The sequence below is a fragment of the Pongo pygmaeus genome, chromosome 9 (assembly GCF_028885625.2).
Source record: "Pongo pygmaeus isolate AG05252 chromosome 9, NHGRI_mPonPyg2-v2.0_pri, whole genome shotgun sequence".
Lineage (NCBI taxonomy): Eukaryota > Metazoa > Chordata > Mammalia > Primates > Hominidae > Pongo > Pongo pygmaeus.
This window is the reverse complement of record NC_072382.2, coordinates 10666402-10681934: the sequence shown is the minus strand read 5'-3', so window position 1 is coordinate 10681934 and position 15533 is coordinate 10666402. Positions and strand designations below refer to the sequence as shown.

Genomic DNA, 15533 nt, shown 5'->3' with positions numbered 1-15533 from the left:
GAGGCATTGAGTGCCCGCGCTCTGTGCCAGCTCTGTGGCTTGGCATGGGGGTGGCAGGGATAGAAAGGGGTCTCTCCTTCAAGACATTTGGTTCAGAAGAGGAGGAAGGCTTGAACATAATTCCTGAGCCACACGCCAAGTGCCAGGATGGAGGAATGATGGAGCCCCAGGGCCACACGTCCATCTGGGGGTCTGGGAAGGCGGGACGGAAACCACAGCTCTGTAAAAATTACAGCCGTCTCTGCATGGACAAGCCTGGAAGGGAGCAGAGGAACGGAAGCTGTTGACGCCACAGGGCGGTGGCATTGTGGGTGATTTTTCTTTCTTTTATTGTTGGTATAATGCTGTTTGGGCAATAAATAAAAATTGGGAGGAAAAAATAGCTGTTTGGTGAATTGAGTAGAAATCGGGAGAAAGAAGAAAGGGAGTTAAGGGGAGGGAAATTAGAAGGGTGAAGTGAGGAGGGAGAGGTAGGAAGGGCAAAGACAGGCGCATGCAGAGCGCACAGAGGCCAGAGGTGGCAGCCTCAGGCTAGGCCCCAGTCTGTCCCCAGGCTGGGCGCAAGAGGGCTGGGTTTGCACAGGGAAAGGAGGGGGAGAGGTGCTGGAGTCTCTGTTGGGGGGACCCTCCCCAAGGGGATCTGGGAGGGCATCCCAGAGGGGAGGTGGCCTCCAGGCCTCGATGGACAGCAAAGAGCAGGGCCGGCAGAGGGGGTCCCAGCCAGACTGTGGGCGGTCTGAGGGTGGATCAGGAGCACTGGGGCCCTGGTGGGGGCTCTGGGCAGGTTTGGGACTCAGAGCAGCCACTGACAAGGTGATGAGGTCTGACCAGGGCAGGCCAGGCTGGGTATATGGGAGAGTCCCTTACTTAGTGTCCCAGCGAATGCCAAGAGCACGGGGACTTTCAGGCTAAGAGGAGGCTGTCTGGTCTAAATACTCCCTCACCCCACCCAGATGCCACACCACAGGCATGAACATCTTCCCAGTCTCTAATAGGTGCTAGACACTGGGCCAGCCACCCTCCCATTCAAGGTCTTCTTCATCTCTCACAGTAACCTTTGGAGCTAGGTAGTAACGCTCCCATTTCACAATCCAGGACACTGAGGCTGGGAGAGGTTCAGCAACTTGGCCAAGGTCACAGTCAGCTGGGGATGGGAGGGGGCGCTGGCATGGGACCCTGGCACTGCCCCCTTAATAGGTGGGAGGGGTACTGCTGGGGAGCGCCCGGGTGTTTACAGCACGCGGCGGATGAGAGGGTCTGCCCAGGGAAGGGGCGCCAGGCAGGAAGGAAGGGGTTACTTTGGCATGCAGAGTAGGCGGTGGGTACCTGTTTGTGAATGAATGCATGGGTGGACGGATGAATGAATGAATGAATGAATGGATGGCTGGAGGGATGGTTGAATGAGTGGGTGCGGAGAGGAGGGTGTTGGGGAGGCGGCGCGTGAGCTAGAACCCCTTTCTCCCCCGCCTCCGCGGTGGAGGCTGGCTTTGGGAGCCTCCCTCCCCCCACTCCCCAGAGGGGTCGGCTCCCCCACCCGCCCTCCCCCGAGCCAGTTTAGCCGAGGGCGGGGGAGTGGGGTGCGGAAGCCGCTTCTCCCCGGCTGGGCCAGAGTCCCCGCGCGGCGGCGCAGCCTCCCGCGCCGGGTCCCGCCGGCCAGTGCGCAGCGCGGCGCCCCCGCCCCCGCCGCCTCCTCCCCGCCCGCTGCCTCCCCGTCCTCCTCCCCTCCCTCCCCGCTCCGCGCCTGCACGCACGGCCCCCGCCGCTGCCGCCGCCGCCGCCGCCGCCGCGAGGGAAGAGGCGGCCGCACAGCCTGGTTCCCCGCGCCCTGCTCGCCGCCGCCGCTCGCGCGGGCACCGCCGCTGGCCCCCGCCCCGCCGCCGAGCGCACCCGCCCGGGCACACGCACCCTGCCGCTGGACGCACCCCCCGCACTCCTCCCGCGGCTCCGCCGGGCGCCCGAGCCGGGCAGATGCGCCGCCGCGCGTCCCCCGCTCCGGGCCCCACCGTGCTCTGCCGCGCGCCGGGGGCTCCTCTCCCGGGCCCCCCTGGGCGCCCTCCGGCTCTGGTTCCCGCCCGCTCCTTGGAATAACCCCTGAGGCTCCAGCCGTCACCGCAAAGTTTCCCGAGGAGACCCGCCTCCCCGGCCGCTGCGCAGGTAGGGCTGGCTGCACCGGGCGGGGGTCGGGGTCCGCGCGTCTGGGACAGGGCGCCGGAGCCGGCGGGGCGGAGGCCGGGGACCCGGGGGCACCGAGGCGCCACGGGGTCAGGCAGCCTGGCTTTGCCCCAGAGTGGCGGGAGACGGGACGCCCAGCCTTTGGGATTTGGGGTGGGGGTCCCTGAGTCAAGAGCCAAGCGCCAGTGGCGGTGGCGCTGGCCCCGCCGCGGGGAGGCGCGGGGTGCGCGGCCGGCGGCTCAGCTCTCCCGAGCCGAGGCTGGAAAGGGCGGGGGCTCAGCTGGAGCTCTAGTCCAAGCCCTCGCTGCGCCCCCAGGGAGGGGGCCTGGCCCGTGGGGGGCGTCAGGCCGGTCATGTGGGTCCCAGCTCCCGCACTCGGGAACCAGAGGAGGGCGCGCGGCCAGGGACAGCCGGCCGGCCCGGGCGCCGCGCTCCCGTCCCCACCAGCCGCGTGAGTCACGGTTGGAGCGAGGTTTTATTTTTAAAACGACTTCAAGGGGGGCATGAGCAGCCTCCAACTTCCCTCCCTGTGCGCGCTGTGGACCGTCAGCCCTGAGCTGGGAGGGGGCTGGGGCCGTGCACCTGGGGGCTGGAACGGTGAGACCACGGTGCCTGGGCGGGGGGCGGCGGGCACCCCCCATCCCCCAGCTCTCAAGACAAGGAGGTGGCCCGACCCGGCGGCGCACGCCCCTCCTCGCGGGCACTGGAGGCCCCGGGGAGGAAGGCTGGGGAGTGTTGTCGCCCAGCTGCAGGGAACCGTGGCTGATCAGAGCTCCCCGAGGAGGAGAAAGTTGTGGAGCAGGGACACCAGGGAGCTGCCACAGCCTTCCCGGTGGCCCTGGGAGGCCTTCGAGGCCCTCCAGGGTGGGCAGTTTTGAGAGAATACAGCCCAGCTGGGGTGTGCCAGGCCCCGAGGCCCAAGCCAGAGCTCTGATGTGAATAAATACAGCCAAGGCTGGGGACGGAGGTGAGGGGTGACTGAGAACGGCCCTGCCTCACCGCGGCCCCTACGCCCTCAGGTTGGATGGAAACCAGCCCCTCCGCATCCCCCTCCCCAGGTGGCTCAGGAGTTAGGAAGGAGGCTGCCTGTGGGGGGGACCCACGATGCCACTGTGGAGGGAGGTGGCTGGGGCACCCTGTCTCTGCCCGGCGGCCGCGGGGGAGGCAGCCGCGCTCAGGGGCTCCAGATTCCAGTTTCTGGAGTTGAAAGCTACTGCATCTCTTCCGCCAGCCCCGGGAGGAGAGGCGCAGACATCACCTGTCAGCTGGTGCTGACTCCGTGGGCGACTGTTCAGGGCTTCCTCAGAAGGTTTAAAATGGAAATGGCCTGAGCTGAGGGGGCCAGTGCCTGGGAGGGGACGCTGCCTAGCTTAGGCCAGCAGTGAGGGGGCCCTGGTAGGTGTGAGGGGCAGGAAGAGCTGAGGGCTGTCACATCTGGCTGAAGGGTCGGCCATGGGCACAGGGTGTGTGTGTGTGTGCGCGCCCAGTCCCATGTTCTTTCCCAGACACAGAGACTGTATACTCTTCGTAAAAAGCACCCTGACCCCAGCATGGAGGCTCCGTAGCCCACACCCCCGAGGCAGCTGTGGCCTGCTGGACTTCACCTAGACCTGGGTCTGTATGTCTGCACTCTACCATTTATTGGTCCCTCCGCCTCCCTGTGCCTCAGTTTCCCTTGTTGGTAAAATGGGGTTGATAGTGCCACCTCCGGAGCCTGAGCTGGGGTGCTGCTTTGTAAGTGCATTTGACGCATGTTGTTAGTGGTCCTGCTCCTGGACTGGAGGATTCTCAAGGGCTGAGGGTACCTGCAGGGACTTCAGAGGATCGGGGGGTCGGATTTTCCCACCCCCAGCCAGTGTGCTGTCACTGGACTTCATCCTCACGCTGGCCCTCAGCGGCAGCGCCCTGTGTCCCCTCCTCCCCATCTCCGAGGCCTCCCATGGAAGCCCCTGGGAGGTCCGCCCAGCCTGTTTCTAAGGAGGTGATGGGGAGGGCGTGCTGCCACCCCACTGGTCACCCACTGCCAGGGGTGTACAGACTCAGCTCTGTAGAGATTGATGCCTGGTGGCTGAGCCTGTGTTGCATTCGCTGGGTGACGCTGGGCCTGCAGCCTCCCCTCTGGGACCAGCTTCCTCGCCTGCACAGGGGTTTACAGCAGTTGCCCCACAGAGAGGATGTCTGGGTGTTCTGTGTGTGGGCGCAGGGAAGGGCGGTGCACACATGAGCAGGTGGCATCTGTGCTCGCTTCAAAGTTAGCTTAGAGGACTAGGGCTCCAGGTGGCCTTGACCCTGCGGGTGTTGAGGGACGGAGAGGTGGGTGTAGAGCCCAGAGGCCAGCGTGGGGGCAGCTGTCAAGTGGCTGCCCTGGTGCAGGGGGAGGATGAGGCCTCTGGGATCAGCTGGGCACAGCCACCTCTGCCCAGTCATGGGGCTAACAGCCCCCTCCCCAGCTGGCCAGACATCCCCAGAATCAGGGCTGGACATGGCCTGATCTCAGAGATGGGGCCTGTCTGGGGCTGTGTGGGTCTGGCTGTGCTGGCCCTTCCGCTCTAGAGTCTGGAAATGGTATCAGCCACCTAGTCATCCCTGTTGATCGTGTTCCTGGGACACTAGAATGCCATCACAGGGTCCTAAGGACTTTCGGTTCCTGGGGAGGGTTTCTCTACCTGGCCTGCTGACCTTCGGCAAGTGACCCGTCTTCCTCATCTGTTAGAGTGGGGTAACAGCAGTACCTACTTTGGGGAGGCACCCACTTTGAGAGGATGCGTATGAGGTTTCTAGCACAGAGTTCACGCCTAGCAATGTGGGGCCCTTGCCTGGTCTGCACCCCTCGTTCACTGTGGGCCAAGGGCTTTCAGCTTCTTCAGGCCTTGGGGTGGCAGGGAGGACTGAGGAGGCCCTCATCCCCTGCAGGCAGGGGCCATCCACTCTGGTACCCGGCCCAAGGGGCAGTGGGAAATGCCCCAGAGCAAGGGGGAGCTGGAGGGCTTTTGCTGAGGCCCCTTATAGGATGGGGTGCATGAGGCATGTGGGCGAGCGAGCGTGGGTGGACAAGAAGGGGCATGGGTGTGGCGAGGGTGCTAACTGCCTACAGTGGGGTGGGTGGGGACTGCCCCGGGCGTAGCTTTCCCTGCTCACTGGCAGAGGAGAGCGCCAGCCTCTGGGAGGCCCAGGCCCCAGGCCCTGGCTGCTGTCCCCAGTGTACCGCCCTCCAAGTGTGTTTGAGGTCGGGGCAGGGGAGGGTCCCTCCTCAGAACCTGTGTTGTTCTCCTGGAGACAAAGTTCAGGCTCTGGCTGGCCCACAAGGCAGCTGCATTCTGTCATCTGCCATGGGACACTCACCCTGAGAGGGCCAGGGCTGCGGTGTGGGGCAGACTGGATGGCCGGGAGGAGACGGGAAAAGGACAGCACCCCTGTTTTGCCCTCCTGTCCCCGGACAGCCTGCCTGGAGTTCTCTGGCAGCAGCTGGAGCCGCCGAGAGGGTTCCACGGAGCAGGCTGTGTTTGTGCAGGCCTGTGTTTGCCTGTTTACCATCGCTCGAGGCCCCCAGAGCACCGCCGCTCCCCCGGGCCAGCGGCTCTGCAGATGATGTCAGGGTTTGGGGGCCTCTCCTTGCTTTGTGGAGGTTGTTTGCTGGATTCCTGCAGCCCTGGGTTTTAAAATGACAACCTGCAGAGCTGGTGGCTAGTGAGGGTGGGGGAGAGGACAGGGAGGAGGATGGGTGGGAGTCTGGGGCTGAAGCCATGGAGGATAAATGGGCTGGCCCACCTGTGCTCCTCTGGCACCTCTGGCTCCCTGGCTCTTCTGTTTTCCCTTTCCTCACTCCTTCCCTCCTTTCCTGCTCATTCATTCATTCATTCATTCATTCATTCATTCTTGAGATAATCATTGAGCATTAGCTATTGCCAGGCACAGTGCTGGGCTCTGCGACAAAAGTGGGGAGCAAAAGCAGTGGGTGTCTTGCCCTCAGGGCGCTTACAGTCAGATGTGGTATCAGACATGAGTCAGATCTACCTCTTCCCCATGAAGCCTTGGCTCTGAAGGCACAAAGTGGTGAGGTCAAGTAACAGAGGGGCCTGCTGGGGGGTGGGATTGAGGGGGACTTCCCAGGGAAGCGGGTGCTTGAGTTAAGATGTGAAGAGTGAGCTGGAGCCGGGGAAGGTCAGGGACAGAAACAAGGGCCTGGAGGACAGGATGGATGAAGAGGGCTGCATGAAGACCCCCTGGCAGGAGGGCAGAGGGGCTCAAGGCACCTGGCCAGGGCTGGGGCTGGTGGGCTGTCTCCCTGGGGCTCTGTGGCCCATCCATCTCCAGCTCTCAGGATTCCTGGGTCTGCCTCAGGGACCCTCTGCCTGTCCTTGTAGGTGGGCCTCTGGAAGAGTGGGCTTCCTAGGCCTGGGATGCCAGGTCCCCTTTTCCTGAGAGCTGTGTGTTCACCTGCGTAGACAGGTTGCCCCAGCATCTGATGGGCTGTGAGACAAATGTGAGCTTGTTTATGATGGGGGCGGTAGACCTGGGTGGACCGAGAGCTATTAGTGATGAAGGACGGTCCACAGAAACCCTCCCCAGCCCTGAATGTTCCCGGTGCAGGGAAGCGGGCTGGGGTGCAGGCAGAGGGAGAAGGGAGTGAAGGGGCTGTGTCCTGGAGGGCCCCGGACCCGGCTGTATGGGGCTCAGCTAGCCACTAGGGGACACTGCCTCCCAGGCAGACCGCAGGACCCAGGCATCCAACGTCCGGCCAGGCCCCAGGTACAGCAGGCTCTGCTTCGAGGGGTCGAGGGGCATCCTCATGGGCAGACGGGGGTCTCTTGTCTGGCTGGCAGGGAGGCAGTGGCCGGGCTGGTTGGGGATGGCTTATACTTAATTAAAACTCTGATTAAAACTGGGGTCACGGGGCGCTAGTCCTGGCCATTCCTGCCCATGTCGCTCTCCAGAGGCAGCTCTGTGGCAGTATTTTTTTCATGCCTCTTTCCCTCCTTCTGCCTGAATTAATCGTTGGCACCAGATTACAACAGATTTAGCAAACTGTAAAAAAAAAAAAAAAAAGAAAAAAAGAAAAGAGAGAGAGAGAGCGTGAGCGAGAGAGGAAGAGAGAAAAGAAAGGAGGGAATGCCTTCCGTGAGGAGCCGGCATTTATCTCCAGAAGCAAATTGCTCTTGTTGAACCGTTCCTGCCGCCCCCCACCCCTCCACCCCCCGTGACGCCTGGGAAATGCTGCTCAGGAAAATGTCCTCAAAAATGCTGCTGGGTGCTGGAGCCAGGAGGGGCTTTTCCTGGGGGAGGCCAGCCAGGGGCTGAGGAGGAGAGGAGAGCTCAGGCGAGTGTGGAGGGTGCCCGGGGCTGCTCCGGAGGGTGTGTCGGGGGATGCCTGGCTGGTTCTGGGTGGTGGCAGAGTTGGGGCTTTGTGTAGGGCAGAGCGAGTGAATGGATGAATGAATGGAAAAAGGGGTGCAGCCAGGACCGAATGACCACCTCGGGAGCTGGTGTGGTGGCAGTGGAGGGTCCAGCCTGCCCATCAGGATTCCTAGGGACAAAATCCGAGGGACTGAGCTGTCTCTCAAGCGACATAGCATCTTGGGTCTTGGATCCAATTCCACTTCTCTCTGGTCAGACCAGAGGGGGCCTGGCTTTGGTTCAGGGAATCTGGCTGTTAGGGGGTGGGTGTCTGGCCCTGGGGACATGGCAAGTCGCAGAGGGTCACGGGAGTTTGACCTCAAGGCTGAGGGTGCCCCGCCCAGTTAAAGCACAGGAGTGAGATTCAGTGGGTTGAGAGCCCCTGGGCTCCTAGCCTGGGCTGGGCTGCCCCACCCTGAGTGGGGACTTGGGTTCAGTCGGGGGCAGTTAGGGGCCCACCCTTCCTTCTTCGCCCACTCACTCTCTCAGGCAGCGGCCACGGTGGGCCAGGCCTGGAGCGGGCCACAGGGGAGGTGGCGGTGGCCCAGTCCAGTGGGACCAGGCGGGAGGGGGAGACAGATGTGCACCACACTCACACCTCTGGTGGGCGCACATGCACCTTCATGCACACACTGTTGCACACACATGCTCACACCTAACCCACCTTCCTCTCTTGTCTTCCCTGAGCCAGCCTGAGCCAGGCTATGAGGTGAATGAAACCCACATCTCACCCCCACCTCTGGAAGCTGCCACGAGGAAGGGGCTGGAGTGGCTGCCCCACCCTTCCCGTGCAGTCCCCTGCCCTTCCTGCCCCCAGACAGTGGCCATCTGTTGCCCAGGACTGAGCCCCTCTCTGGGGAATGGGTGGGTGCGAAGGAATGAGAAGTGGGAGTGACAGCCCCTCCCCTAAGCCCTGCTCCAATGGAGGAGGCCCTGTGATGGCCAGCCCTGCAGCGGAACCTTTGACCCCACGGAGCCAGTAGTCAGGTAGGCCCTGGGTAGGGCCACCCCCCTGGCTAGCCAATGGGGGACTGGCCTGGTGCCCAGGCCTGTGGGGGTCTTGGAAGCCCTTCCCTGCCTCACTGGGGCTGCATGCCTCCTAGGCTGTCCACTGGTCCCAGGGAGATAGACCATACGACACTCCTCTGATCCCCCAGTCACAGTGGGGTGCTTCATGCCTCAGTTTTCCCACTACCTCTGGACAAGGGGTTGGACCACTAGGTCCCTAGTAGCTGCCACTCAGAGCAGCGCCATGGCTCTGAGTCCTGAGACCCCCCCACCAGGCTTGGGCTAGCCAGAGGGGCTGGGTAGTGCCACACCCCAGTTTCCAGGGGCTTCTGGCTTGACAAGCTCTGCCTGGTTTATCTTCTTCCCACTGTGAGAGCAGGGAGACTGAGGCACAGAGTGGAGACACGCCCTGTCCAGTGCCATGTGGTAGTCAGGACACACCCTGGGGCAGCAGGGCTGTGAAATGAAAGCTCTGGAGTCGATGGACTTCGGCTCGAAGCCCACCTTTGTTACTTATCATCTGAGTACCCTGGACGCCTCACGTACCCTCTCTGTGCCTCTGTCTCCACACCTGTGAAGCAGGACGATGGCACACGTGCTGACATCCCAGGGTTAGCATGAAGACTCCATGTGACTGTGTCCACAGAAGGGCTTTGTGGGAACCAGTAGTTACTCTGGATCATTGCACAGGCCCCGCCAGACACGTGCTGGGATAATGACCCCGCGCGGGGCTCTGAGGAGCTCAGGGGCTGGAGAAGGGCTGTACAGGCTAGCTTTCTGCCCTCGGGACCCCACCCTCTCTGGCAGGAAGGCTTGTGAGGCACTGCTGAGCCCCGAGGTCTGAGGCCCATGCAGTAGCAGGTGGAATGTATCAGGGAGCAGTGGACTCTAACCGCCCGGTTGTGACAAAAGGGCAAGTTGGGGTGTGGGTGACTCCTGGGGGAGCTGGGGAGAGCTGAGCTCTGGAGGGCTCTGGAGAGCAGCAAGGGTTAGGAGGCAGCAGGTGTGGGAGGGGTTAGAGGTCAAATCATGGAAAGGGAAAGCATGGGGCTCAAATGTCACCTTCTGCTCACTGAGGGTGGCAGAGAGGTCATTGTAGCCATTATTGAGTGTTTACTGCATACAATGAGTATTTATTTCATAGAGTACCATGCTAAGGACTCTACCTTGCAGAATCCCACTGAGGCTTCACAACAGCCCCATTGCACAGAAGAGAAAACTGAGGCTCAGGCAGGTAAAGTGATTGGACCAAGGTCACGTAGCCAGGACATGGCATCTTTTTCTTTTTTTTTTATGACGGAGTTTCGCTCTTGTTGCCCAGACTGGAGTGTGATGGTGCAATCTGGGCTCACTGCAACCTCCGTCTGCAAGAGGTTCAAGCTATTCTCCTGCCTCAGCCTCCCAAGTAGCTGGGATTACAGGTGTGTGCCACCATGCCCAGCTAATTTTTGTATTTTTAATAGAGACGGGGTTTCTTTTTTCTTTTTTTTTTTTTTTTGAGACGGAGTCTCGCTCTGTTGCCCAGGCTGGAGTGCAGTGGTGTGATTTCAGCTCACTGCAAGCTCCGCCTCCTGGGTTCACGCCATTCTCCTGCCTCAGCCTCCCTAGTGGCTGAGACTACAGGTGCCCGCCACCACACCCAGCTAATTTTTAGTATTTTTAGTAGAGACGGGGTTTCACCATATTAGCCAGGATGGTCTCGAACTCCTGACCCTCAGGTGATCCACCCGCCTCAGCCTCCCAAAGTGCTGCGATTACAGGTGTGAGCCACTGCACCCGGCCCAGGACATGGCATCTTAAAGCATATGCTCGTAACCCCCCCAGCCTACAACACATGAGAGTAATCGACACAGCAGTAGTAGCTGATATTTATATCACATTTGCTATGTACCTGGTGGGTGGCAGTTCCCCCAACAACTTTTTTTTTTTTTTTTTGAGATGGAGTCTCGCTCTGTCGCCCAGGCTGGAGTGCAGTGGCGCAATCATAGCTCACTGCAGCCTCTAACTTTTGGGCTCAAGTGATCCTCCCACCTCAGCAGGCCAAGTAGCTTGGACTACAGGCACGCACCACCACACTGGCTAATTTTTTAATTTGGCAGAGATAGGGTTTCCTTATGTTGCCCAGGCTGGCCTTGAACTCCTGGCCTCAAGTGATCCTCCCGCCTTGGCCTCCTGATTACAGGTGTGAGACAATGCGCCTGCTCCCCCAGCAACTTATGAAGTAGGCACTATTATCCTGATCTTACCCCAGGGGTAAACTGAGGCACTGAGTGGCGAAGTCACTTGCCCAAGGTCACACAGAGGAAGGGGAACCACGTTCATTAGGGTGAACTTGGGTCCTTTACAAAGGAGGATGGGAAACTGAGGCACGGAGACGACAAGTAACTGCCCGAGGTCACCAGGTCCTGAGCTTTGGTATCTGTCATGCTCCCCACTCACCAGACCCCTTCCCAAGCTGGGGACCTGCCCAGAACCTCTGGGCTGTCTCCTGTGGTCTAAGAGCCTCATGCTTCCTCTTCCCTGCCTGGATTCTGCCTTCGTTTCCTGAGGCCCCACTGTGTGCTGGGCCTGGGGCTGGTACTGACAGTAGGTGATGTCATTTAACACGTGTCAGGGAGGAATCAGGGAAGGCCTCATAAGGGAGGTGTCATTTGCACCTTGGAGCCAGGCAGAAGGGCATTATTCCTGGAGGGGAACAGCCTTGGCAGAGGCGTTGTGAGCGGTCAGGCCAGTGCAGGCTGAGGGGGAGCAGTCCGGGTGCATGTGGTGGGTGGCATGTGCTTCTGCCTCGGCCAAGCACTTCTCTCCAGCCCAGACGCTGGCCTGTGACGTCAGCAGGTGGCCCAGCTGGGCCTCGCTGCCCGCTGGTGCCCTCGGGAGGAGTGGGGCGGGCGGTGGGCGAGGGGGCCCGGGAGGGTGCTGGCGGCCTGCGGTCACGGAGCAATCTCCATTAGGGCCCGTGAGCGAGTGGCAGCAGCTCCTGGAATCCTATTAAAAGCTTTTTCATTGTTCCCTGCGTTATGCTCTGCTCCGCCGGGACCTGGGCATGTTGATAATTTATTTGTGGAAGGGAAAGGGGCGAACAGCTCAGGAGAGAGGAGGAAATGTCATTATTTACTCAGCCTGGTTTTTGCGGCGTGGGCCCTGCTGTGGGGCAGCTGGAGAGGGGGCTCTACCACCCCTATCCCAGCCTCTGGGTCACTTATGGGACCCAATTTGGTAGGTGGGGGGTGAGGGTCTGCCGAGGGAGCAGCGGCGTTCAGCTGGGGTAGCCACCTTGCTGCGTCCTGAGGGTACAGATTGGAGAGACTGCTCCTGGGGTCTCAAGGGCAGGCGCACACCCTGCTGCTGGCCAGCCATGTGGTTGCATAAGCCACTGTACCCCTGGATGCCAAAAACCAGAAGTAGACCTCACTTTTCTGGGGGATGAGAAGGAATTTAGAACTAACAATAATAGTAATAACAGGTGGGCATGGTGGCACAAACCTGTAATCCCAGCATCTTGGGAGGCTGAGGCAGGAGGATGGCTTGAGGCCAGGAGTTTGAGACCAGCCTGGGCAACATAGCAAGACCCCATCTCTTAAAACAATAACAGCAGTGACGCTGGCTAACATGACTGAGCACTCACTGTGGACCTGCAGTGTGCTAAGCATGTCACGTACAGTACTGTATCTCATTTAATCCCCATAAGTGGGCACTGATACTGTTATTATTCCCTTTTTACACATGAGGAAACTGAGTTACAGGCAGCCAAGGTCACACAGGTTCTGAGTGGCAGGGGTAGGATGGGAACCCGGCTTCTCTTAGCGTGGGTGCTGCCTCTGGCCTCCCGAGCCTCCGTCCCCCAGAGCAGCTGACTCCCACTGGGTCCCCAGTGCCTCTCATCCAAAGTGAGGAAGCCCCAGAAGAGGGAACAGGGGCCACTTCCTGCAGAACCTTCTAGTAGCAAACTTAGTTGCTACTAGAGCCTGATGGGGCACAGATGAGGAAACAGAGGCTTACAGAGGTGACAAAGGCAGGGTGGAGCCAGGCTGGCCCTGGGTTCCCAAAGTGTCCCCTGTGCTGGGGTGCGAGGCTGCCCAAGGGGACAGGAGGGAGCTGGGTCCTATCCTTGCCCTGGACCCCAGACAGTGCTGGCCTTTGTCTGGGACCCTGCGCTGTGCTCCAGCCCAAGTCAGCTTCATGCACACCCCTGACTGGCCTGTTCTTTTTTTCTTTCTGAGATAGAGTTTTGCTCTCGTCGCTCAGGCTGGAGTACAAGATCATGTACCCTCCCAAGTAGCTGGGACTATAGGCGTGTGCCTCTATGCCCAGCTAATTTTATATTTTTAATAGAAGCAGGGTTTCACCATGTTGGCCAGGCTGGTCTCGAACTCCTGACCTTGAGTAATCTGCCCGCCTCCACCTCCCAAAGTGCTGGGATTACAGGCGTGAGCCACTGCGCCTGGCCTGGCCCGTTCTTTAAGCTGTGGAGGAATTCACGGTGTGATGCGAAGTCTTCCCCATCCCTGCCTCTCCCCATCCTCTAGCCAGATACTGCCGGACATTTTAAAAAACTTGAATTCAGTCAAGTCACGCACTAGCTCTGAGACCATCAGTGGCTCCCTGGTTCCTGAGAAGTCCAGCGCCCTCAGCCTGGCATTTCAGACCTTCCCAGCATGGCCCCGGCTGATGCACCAGCCTCGCCCCAGTGCCTCCCCCGGCTAGCATGCTCACACCTCTGAGCCTTCGATGTGCTGTTCCCTGTGTCTGGAAGGCCACCCTCACTCCCCGACATTGGCTGCCTCATGATAGGTGGTGCAGGTGGCTCTGCCTGCCTCCACCCACCTGTGGTGCTGCCCCCCCTCCCCTGCCCCAGCGAGGTACTGCTGAACTGTGGAAGCAGTCAGATTCCTCAACTCCTCCCAGCAAGGCTTCCCGGCCCGAGATTCACTGATAAATGGCTTTCTTTGTACAACAGCCCTGGGAGTGGGTAGCGTGAGCCCATTTTAAGAAGGCGAAACCTGAGACTCAGGGAGGTTCAGTCACTGGGCCAAGGTCACCCAGCAATCGGAGGAGATGAAGCCAGGTCCATGCCATGGGGTCCCTGTCCTATTCCGTTTCACCCCCAGCAGCTGTAAAGCAGGTGGAGGAGTGACCAGCTTGGCATTCCCTGAGCCCTCGTCACCTGCCTGGCATTCATGGAGGATCACATTTAACCTTTACAGTGGTCCAGATGTACTTAGAGCCTCCATCTGACAGATGAGGAAACTGAGGTTAAGAGCGGGAAGGAAGGCCGGGCGCGGTGGCTCATGCCTGTAATCCCAGCACTTTGGGAGGCCGAGGCGGGTAGATCACATGAGGTCAGGAGCTCGAGACCAGCCTGGCCAACGTGGTGAAACCCCGTCTCTACTAAAAGTACAAAAATTAGCTGGGCATGGTGGCAGGTGCCTGTAATCCCAGCAACTCGGGGGGCTGAGGCAGAAGAATCGCTTGAACCCGGGAGGTAGAGGTTGCAGTGAGCTAAGATTGCGCCATTGCACTCCAGCCTGGGTGACAAGAGTGAAACTCCGTCTCAAAAAAAAAAAAAAAAAAGAAAGGAAGGAAGGAAGCAGGGAGGCAGAGCCCCAGCCCTGCAGCAACTTCCTGGGACCCTGATGGTGGATAGGAGCTTTCCCAGTGCCCTGTGTGCTGGGCCTGAGCCACCACTTCAGAGTGGGGACGCTGGCAGGCCCTGCCCGCCTGAGGCCCAGCCTGGCTCTCAGGCCTGCAACCTGCCCTGGCCGGCGGGAGGCAGTGGGCCCAGAAGCAGGGCCGGGCGGGGGCCCTGCCCCCACAACAGCTGCCTCTCTGGCCCACTGGCCTCTCAGACAGACAGGGCTTGTGAGAGCCGGGGGCCTTCGAGGAGAGCTCAGCTCCCGCCGGCAGCTACTCAAAGGCGTCATTGTGGCAGGAGAGTCCGCCATGGGCAGCTGCCCCCATGGGAGGTGCAGACAGAGCCCAGCCTTTGTGCCAGTGCACTGTCCCTGCCCTGACCCGGGGTCAGCAGGACAGAGGCCCTTGTCTGTGGAGGCTGGGGGCCTCCCGGGGAGGGTCTGCTCTGGACCCTCCGTTGGCCTGGGACGGGTGTGGTCTGTGTTGCCGGGCTGTGGTTGCCAGCGACCCAGGAGCCCTTCCAGCTCCCAGATCCAGCCATGGAGGGGGCTAGTCCTTGGCCTGACTCAGGCTTGGAGAGGTGCAGAAGTCAAGCAGGATGGTTAATAACAGTCATGGCAGCAGGGGCTGTGGCCCCAGCGGAATGCTTACTGTTCCTGCCGCTAAGCACTTTATGCGTTATCACCGATTCCTTACAGCAGCCCTACAAAGTGCCTGCAGTTATTTGCTCCATTTTAGAGGTGAGAAAACCGAGGCTCTGCAGGGTTAGGAAATTCGACCCAGATCCCATAACTCTAAGGGCGGAGCTGGATCCCACTCCAGAACCCATTCTGAGCCCCAGGGGCTGCTATCCCCACCAAGCACCCGAGGTGGGCCAGGCACCAGGGCCATCCCATGGTGCAGACCCAAAGCCGCCCTTGCCCTGTCCCCACAGAGCTCCCAGCCAGCGCGCCGGACCCTCAAAGCAGTCGGTGTGAGGGAGAGCCTGTCATCCCACTTTAGAGCCAAGGAAACTGATGCTCAGAGACAGACTGGGGTGCCTGCTGCCTCCTGCCCTGAGTGTGGGTGATGGGCAGATCACATGGAGACGGACTGGGGTGCCGGCTGCCTCCTGCCCTCAGTGTGGGTGATGGGCAGATCACATATTTGTCCTTCAGATGGTGGGGCCTTTGCCTGCACTTTGTGGGTGAGGTATTGCGTTCACTGGAGTGGGGAACAGTGGAGGAAAAGTGACAGAGCCCCTGAGAGGTCTGGGGGACTTCAGGGCTGAGCCACCCCATTCATAGTCCCACTCTTGGAAGGACCCCCAGAGACCACTGTGTTTG

General features: G+C 60.5%; 2 protein-coding genes across 9 annotated transcripts in view; one reads left to right on the top strand and one right to left on the bottom strand.

Moving 5' to 3' along the window:
- The window catches only part of MACROD1 (mono-ADP ribosylhydrolase 1), a 170396-nt gene that overhangs the window by 35406 nt on the left and 119457 nt on the right, over positions 1-15533 (bottom strand). The gene's annotated exons all lie outside the window — the stretch shown is intronic.
- FLRT1 (fibronectin leucine rich transmembrane protein 1) overlaps positions 1847-15533 on the top strand; it is an 85204-nt gene continuing 71517 nt past the window's right edge. For all 3 annotated transcript variants that reach the window (XM_054441232.2, XM_063670844.1, XM_054441231.2), the window contains exon 1: positions 1847-2154. The gene's annotated coding sequence lies outside the window, so the exon portion shown is untranslated. The remainder of the gene's footprint in view (positions 2155-15533) is intronic.